Below are 8,943 nucleotides of genomic sequence, written 5' to 3' on the forward strand. Positions count from 1 at the left end.
GGGATAGAAAGTTATGGTGGTTAGTTGAACAAATGGTTTTCTATTAATTCCTGAGGCAAACTAGGAATATGACATCATGATATAATATAGGATTAGGCTTGAGTGTGCTGGTATCACCTCTGAGCACAGATGTTTGAAGTGCTGTGCTATTCTGAATAGGGAATCTGCAGAAGTAGATAATCATAGGGTTCTATGCTTATTGTCTCAATGGTTTCCAAAGCACATCTACCATCTTACAAGAGCATTTTCTAACCAACATCCCTACAGACAACTAGATCTAGGAAGCTGAGCTATTTCTAGTTCATAAATCACCACTAGCAACACAGGACCTCACTGTGTCTTCTGCCACCTGTGTGCAACCAACTCGAGTGAGGAGGTGACAAAGGTATACGTTAAGGAAGAATGTAAATCTGCTTTTAGAATGTTGTTAACTCTATTGAAGGCAAAAGAGAAGTTATTTTTTCCATTCAGCTTGCAGCGCTAATGCTAAGAACAGAATGTTGCATTTATTATCCCTGCAATATGCCGATATATCCCGGAATACAAATAAGAGACAGTTCTGTTGAATACAATGTGCTCATTTTACAGGCATGTTTCCGTCTTCCTAAGCATTCTAGGTTAAAAGTCTTTATGGTTTGCTGTTTACCATCACTACCGCTTCCCTGTTTTTTCCAAAAAAGAGACCGAGGGCTGATACCATACATTGGCTAAAACATACAAAGCAAAAGACGCAATGAAGAGATAATGAGCTAACCCACACCTCCATTCCCTGGACCTGGCACGGAAAAGGGGCCAGACAAAATAATGTTTTTGCCGTTGCCTTTTTGCCCCTAGCAAAAGGAAATAGAAAAATGAAACCTTTCCGAAATAGCAGATGGAACTGTTTTGTTGTAAAATGCATTTTGCCAGCTCTGCCATGTTTCCAAGATTTTTTGAAAACCATATTGTCTGTTTAAAAAAAAATTGTGACTATTCTTAGCAAGATCTCAGTTTAATCCTTGCTGTTACCTCAACAACATGCACATTTCTTCAAGCAATATATGAAAAAATGCGTGGACTGTTTGCATCAAGTAGGTCATTACTGGTCTGCAAAAAACCATTGGAAAATTCATGTTAACAGCTATTTGACAATAGTGTATTTCAAGCTACACAAAAAGCTTGGAGTGTATAGGCTAGTGTTTCAATTGATTTGAAATATAGCCTAGCATTTGTCTTGGCTGCATTAACAAGGTCTGTTTTACCATTACATTTATATTTATGATGACTAAGGGCAGATTATAGTTGTTAAAATTTGTCCTCCTGACATGAAAACACTACTTTGTCATTAATACATTTTGTAGTATAAACTATGATGTCAGGTCAATGTAAAGGGTAAAAACTTTCCTAAAGTATGCACACATCATTTTTTTAAAGCAATTGAGCCTAATGGAATAACAAAGGTCATCATAACAAACCATTACAGCTTTGGTCTTGGCAACTATGTCCACGGAAGAATCTCCAAGAAACAATCATCATTTCTCCAATGTTATGGCATTAGGACGACAGGAATGGTTCACAAATGACTCATGTGGGCCCAGAAACGCAGTAGCTATGTGAAAGCTGAGCGATCAATTACTCATTTGTTTACTGAGAGCTTTCCTAACTGACGTTAGCCAGAACTTCTTGAAAAGAAGAGCTTTACAGCTGTCCTTGGGTGTCCCATGAGCCTGCGCTCAGAGGCTAAAAAGATTGCTTGATTTCTATGTAAGTAATCTGGTATTTTTATTGAAATAAACAACAACATATGGAAAAATTTTCAAGTTCAACCTGAAACCTAGCAGGTGTAAAAATATCAGCAAATCTTCATTGTGTGGGGGTGGAGATGGGGGCTGGAAGAGGGAGACTTAGAGCCAGCATCCATAGAAGTCCATTTAGATAGAACAATAAACCATAAACAACAGGCCCTGATCCTGCAACAATGCACACAGGTGTGAAACTGAACTCAGAGTATTACTCACGTTCAGATTCTCACATGTTTAAGGCCAGGTCTCCATTACAAACTTATACGGTATAACTACACTACCCAAGCTGGTGATAAATTCACACCTCTGAGGCACTACATGTCTACACTAGAGTAGAAAGTTGATTTCCAATATGCAATTCTAGCTTCACCATTAGAATTGACTTTCTTGCCTGGTGCAGGTCGGGGCTCTTCAGGCTCACACCAACACCCCTTGCTCCATGCAATAGTGTTGAGTACAAGGGCCAACGGCCAAGCCCAGAGAGATCGATTTTACCACATCTTAACGCAGGCAGCAAAATTGACCTGCGGAAGATCGATCATGGCATGGTTGATTGGCCAGTAAGTACAGATTCACCCTAAGTGACAATTATATGGCACTAAAACTCAGCATAGATAGTGCTATGTCAGTCAGAGGGCTTTTCTCTTCAACATAATCCATCTCCATGAGAGGTGGAAGCTAACTACTCTGATGGGAGAAGCTCTCCCACTGGTGGAGTAGTAGCTTCACTGAAGCACTACAGCTGCACAGCCTTTTAAATGAAGACTGCCTCTAGCACTGGGACAGGACATAAACAGATAGTAGCCTTCTAAGAAATAAAATTATATTTGTCTACACTTTTTAAACTATAGCTTTCCAAGTAATTCCTCACCTTCCTATTGGAAAAGTAGCTTACAGACAAAATAACAACTTTTTTTTAAAGTTTTTGTTTGCTTACTTTGCATTTGACAGAATTTTGTCTACGGTTTGTGTCATTGCATTCCCTGCTGAATCACTTTCTCCTATTTGTGTGACTCTAACAACAACTCTAACAACAACAGCAGGGGACGGGAAAAACATTTCTTAAAACAAAAATGAGGTAAATTTGATTGTAAACCCACCATAGTTCACACTGCAGGGACTCACAGGCAGATGCAGTTCCTAAAACTCTTTTCTTTGCAGTTGACCAAGATTTCAAGATGGAGGTGGTTCCTTTAAGAGTTTAGGGTAAACCTAAAAATGCAAGGAAATTAGGGGTTGAGGCATAAAAAAAATCATATAATACATTCGAGCTTTATTAAATGTGTTAGTGTTTGTAAATGTAAAGTGTTTCTTCTTGGCCTCTGAGGACAGAAGAAGCAGCAATGGGCTTAAACTGCAGCAAGGGAGGTTTAGGTTAGATATTAGGAAAAAGTTCCTAACTGTCAGGGTGGTCAAACTCTGGACTAAATTGCCTAGGGAGGTTGTGGAATCTCCATCTCTGGCAATATCTAAGAACAGGTTAGACAGATGTCTATCAAGGATGGTTTAGACAGAACTTGGTCCTGCCATGAGGGCAGGGGGCTGAACTCGATGACCTCTCAAGGTCCCTTCCAGTCCTAGCATTCTATGATTCTATGAAATACATATAAGAGCTGCTCCTTCATGGGCACTGGGACTGTAACATGTTTAATTGCGATTTCCCTGTGTCCATTTTTATTTCTAGATTTCCAGAGCTGAGTGTGGCACTTCATATATTTCAGACAAAGGCCCAAAGAACCTTACAATCTAGACTGGACAAGGCAAAAAAACACCCAAATCAATCCAGTAGGCATTATCGGGCTGGTAGTAAAGAGGATATTGGTTGTCTGGTGGTGTGTCTAGACCGTGTAATTTCTAATATGGTGTCAATAAAATAATGAAAAACATTAACAATGAGAGTCTCTTATAGTAAGAGGCCCCGATTTTATAGGTATTTAAGCCTTGTGGCTCTCAGTGTTTCAATGTAAGCTGATTTAGGAGCTTTGGCCTCATTTTTCAAAAGCGATTTAAGCACTCGGGAGCCAAAATCCCATTGATGTGGTTCCCTCCAATCTGGGAAAATGGTGGACCAGTTCACTCTCGTATGATGTATCTCCTCTTAGTCCCCATACAGGACTCATTTCAGGGCCACTACAAGTTTACTATTGGCTTCTGTCCAGGTACCTGCTGCTAGGCAAACCAATTAGCCTCTGATCACCACATTCTCATAGGGTCTGCACAGAACTGAGACAAACAGAATCCTACATTCTTCCTTTGCTTCTGACATTCTCTCTGTGACCTTGGTCAAGACACTTTAAATGGTCTGCCATAGTTCTCCTATAGGTAGTAAACGAGCTACATAATGGCTGTGTCTACACTACAAAAATAACTTCAAAGTAAGCAACTGTGAAGCTGAGCATCTACACACACCCGACTTCGAAGTTAAACTTCGAAGTAGAGCACTACTGCATTCCCGGGAATGGATTAAGGACTTTGAAGTTGGGCTCCCTACTTCCAGGTAAGGGAAAAAAATGTGTGTAAACTCTCTACTGGTTACTTCTCACCAGTGCCTAACTACTTCCATGTTATTTCCTAGGGTAGGTGCACTCAATGGGTGACATTTTCTCCATATTAAAATCAATAGGAGTTTTGCTACTGACGTCAGCTGAGTCGGGATTTCATTCAATATGTATCCTACCTGCCCTCATCTTGATGGTGTTGTAATGATTCATCGTTTCACATTTCTGTGTATCACTGTAGAAACTGCAGAATGAGATGGGGCAGAGAGAAGGGACAAAATAATATAAGCAGCAGAGGCGAACGAGATGAGAAAGAAAGGAAGCAAATAAGAGAGAGATGGCACAGCAGAGAGGAGAGTTAATATGGGAAAGAGGCAACAGTTGTACAAAGAATAGGGGAAGGGAAAATCGAATACATGGAAAAGCGAAGATCATGGGTTTCTTATCTCTCAGAACAGAAAGTTTAGCTGCTATTAACCCTTGCCTCACATTGCATATGTTGCAGTATAATGTCATGGGGATTCACTGTCCTCATTTCCAAGCTATGATTAGAAGGAAAAGCAAGCAAAACCAATCCCCTCGCTGTCAAAAACTATATTTTAAATAAAGGTGTTAGTTACACAGATCCTCCAAGAAAACTACAGTCAGACAAAGTATTCACATGCCTCTTGCCTCATGACTTCACGAACCATGTGATTTCTAAAAACATTTTTGTATTACTTTTAGGTGGTATTTTTCTGTACCTCTGTCTCATGAAGATTGGTTATTGCAGTAAGGCAAAATTCAGGATTAAGCATTAACATATGAGCTGGCAGCATGATCCCAGTATGTTTTGGCAACTCAGAGGGTCAAACTGAGAATATATCTTCCAAAGGCCTATGTAATGCAACACTAAATCCAAAAGAGACTGTGACAGTAAACCATGATCAGAAAATAATTATTTGTTTTTGCAGATAAATAAAAGGGCACATTTCTCCATGTAAGTGGCATCTTCCATCACTCAATTATCTTGTACACAGGATCTCCAATCTGTACCTACCCACCTCATAGAACAGGAAGGGACCTTCAGAGGTCATCGAGTCCAGTCCCCTACCATGATAGCAGGACTTCTCAGCATCCCATCGTGCATCCAATTGTTCTATCTCAAAATAGGTTTTGTATGTATGTAGCTATGTTATTTCAAAATAAGCTATTTTAGACTCGGTCTTCTGGAATAGCTTATTTGGAAAGAAGTCTGCTGTGCAGCTTATTTGGAAATAAGGCTGCCTCAGGGCACAACAGACACTACTGCCATTTGAAACTAGCATTTTTTTCTTTATGCTAAGAAAAAATAAACAAAATGCAGTGGCATCATAAAAGCGTTTGTAATGTCTATCTGCAATTCTGCTTGGAGCTCATTACCTTTGGCTGGTAGCAAATTACAATCAGCAGGAGTTAAAGTTCAGTGAAACTCCTTCTAAATACTACTCAAAGGAATATCTAACTTTGGTTGCTTAATGGTGGTGGCCATGCAAAGGCCAGAGAAGTGCACATGTGAATAATCTCTGAAGAGATTGTTTAATATCTTTGATCTCCTGTACATGTTTCACTCTGTACTTTTCTTTGGGACATAAGTGAACTGAAGTGCTTTATGAAAATAAATACAAATACTTGTGTCCTTAAGAAATAAAAGATACAAATACAAATAATTAACCTATATCCTTAAATAATTAAAGCTTCTGTTCCCATTAAAATCAATGGCAAAACTTCCACTGATTTAAGTGGTCAGTCAAACTTCCATGGATTAATGTGGCCATAATAAAATAAACTGGCAGATAAATTACAAACAGCAAATAATACCATCTAGCTTGTATATAGTGCTTGTCATCACAGATCTTCTAGAGCTTTACAAAAGAGGTCAGTACCATTATCCACACTTTATAGGGGATGGAGGTAGGCTCTCCATCGATCTATCCCTCTGATGAAATCCAAGCTCAGAGTCCTCTGTTTTTTCCCACAAGAGTTATAAGCATCACAAACATGTAAATGGTGTAAAGCACAATGAAGACTGAAGCATTTATCCGCGCATGCCATCAGCTTGGGTAATAGACCCTTGAACTCAGGATCTGTCAGACAGATAAGAGAAACTATTTTCAAATGTGGTTCTAAAGTGGATTAGCGCTTCATTAATGATTTAGGGACTTAAAATTTGTATTTATTTAAAAAGCAGCTGTATTGTCAAACAGCTGACAAGAAGAACAAAATGCAGCTTCACTGCGTGGACATCTGGAAAACCACAGCGGTAGGGAAATTGTTGTCTGACAACCATTTACCTCTTTCAGATTTAGGATCCAGTGTTGCCAACTAACCTCTCCACAGTCAGAAGCAGAAGGCACCCAGAACCCACTATAGCAGCCCATTGGGGGATCATAGAGAAGCGTCTGTCACCCAAATTTTTGTCATCATCTCCTGGAAGTGTACGCTCCGTTATATTTATGCTTGTTTAAAATGGCAATAAAATACTAAGAACTGACTTTGCTGCAATGTGCTGCAAGGCTTTACAGAGCATTAGCCCCGTAGTTTAGATAGACACAACTTTGCAATATTTCATTGTAGAGAAAGGACACCACTTAAATCCACAGCCTTAGTAGTATGCACACTTTTCTACTCTGGAGAGGTACTATGGCTCTCCAGTTTACCCAAACACATAAAAAAGCAGGGAAAATTGAAGTTAATAGAGTTTTGTCAGAGAAATAAAATCAAAATCAGGCAGGATTCTGTGTATTAATTTGATTTTAAAGAACTTTACACACATCTCTCACTCATTTGTGTGTATGTGTAACAGATACTTATGCACGCACACATGCACTTTGTCTTGTGTATATGTGTATATACACATTTTGTCTTAAGTAATATGGTCAGAAAAAACACAAAAAGTCAAGAGCTCTGGACAAAAGCTGATACCTTTAAAACAACAAGCAGTTGTAGGGCCTTTTCCCAATGAGATAGTGTAGAAAAGGACAAAGTAAGTCCACAAATGATCTTCTGACAACCCAAAGCAAGCTGAGCTCACAAGCCAAATCCTGTTTGCCATACTCAAGCGGGATGGCTCTTTCTTTATTCTCGGGTGTTGCTGCCACCAGACACTGTACACGTGGCTGGGTAGGGATTATCTACTATCACCTCTAACATCCCTAAAATGATAAATACAAGGGCAGAAATGCAGGAAGAATATATTGAAATGAGGAGCTAATCAAATAGGGAATATGTAAGTGAACCACAAAAGGCAGCAACTGAAATAAACAATGAAGCCATTTAAAAATATTTTTAGAGAAAACTGTAAGACTGAATTGTACCATACTGTGCAGTGGGTTTGACAGGCATAAATGAAAACTAAGAAGAAACCACAGAAGTTTGTACCATACTGTAAATATATAAAGTACTACATAAATTCTCCGGATTATTTTCATCGTGACCACAGATGGAATTCGTCCCAGGTCTTCATAAGGTAAAAGGCTAGTTCAATAGCCATCTCTATTACTTAGCCCTTTTACTACATGGTTTTAAAATATTCTCTTTACAGAGTTTTAAATGCAGATCGTTCCATCAGATGAAGGGCTTATTGTTTGTTTTGAACTACTTAAAATAAAGAATTTAATTTATGAAGTTGACTATGTTGAGTACAAATTTCAAATGCCTTTAAAATAACTGCCCTGTGCAACATGCATACACACATTCTTTATTTAGGCCTCAGTTCATGAAAGCAACCCTATCTGGAAGAGCACTTCAGCACAGGCTTTCATGAATAGGGCCTTAATATTTCTGTTACAATAGTCTCTGTGATGGGTGGGACAGCCCCCAGCTGGGATGCCACCTGAGATAGTGGGGTTTCACTGAGCCTCTCCTGCTCCACCCACCTGGATTCCCTCTCCTGTTTTGCTGAATTAGGCTTTCAGGCCTCTTGCTGCATGTGCACGGGTAGGGACACACCCTGCTGCAGACACAGACACAGATCTGTGCAAGAGGGCTCACCCAGAACTCACATGCAAAGAGCCGTCCTCTTGATAGGCTGGTTCAGCATAGCCACCCCAGACCCTGCATTTAGGGGGGGGACCTATGGGGGCTCACAGTGGCAGAGGGATTACTGGGGACCCTGGAGCCAGCAGCAGGAACAGGGACTCCTCCTGTACTCACCAGTGGCAGTGGAAACCACAGGAAATGGAGCGGCCCAGCAACCTGTTTCTCCATCTCCCAGCTGAGGCCATTCCACTTCACAGTGGTGGCAGGAAGCAGAGCAACCTGACTCCAGCCCTCTCCAGCCTGTTCCTCGAGCAATTTGGGGCTTGGGGAGTGGAGAAGAGTGTGGCAGGCTGGGGCTGGGTTATTCTGCTTTCTGCAATTGCAATAAGTGCATACGGCCCACCCACTGCTGCCAGCCCTAGGTCCCCCAGTAATCCCCGGGTCATGTCACTTAAGAGAGGGGGACTGGGGAGAAGGGGTAGAGTGAGTTGGGGGTGGAGCAAGAGTGGGGTGGGGGTAGGGCCTAGAGTGAAGAGAAGGTTGTCATGGGCTCTGCATGCTCCTAGGGACAGCCCTGCACATGCACACCACTTTTGGGGGATCAAACCTGAAATAATACTGTGTAGAAAGCTCTGAACAGCACAAGCTCATAAAAATTCACCTGT

This window comes from Carettochelys insculpta, chromosome 3, assembly GCF_033958435.1.
Source record: "Carettochelys insculpta isolate YL-2023 chromosome 3, ASM3395843v1, whole genome shotgun sequence".
Lineage (NCBI taxonomy): Eukaryota > Metazoa > Chordata > Testudines > Carettochelyidae > Carettochelys > Carettochelys insculpta.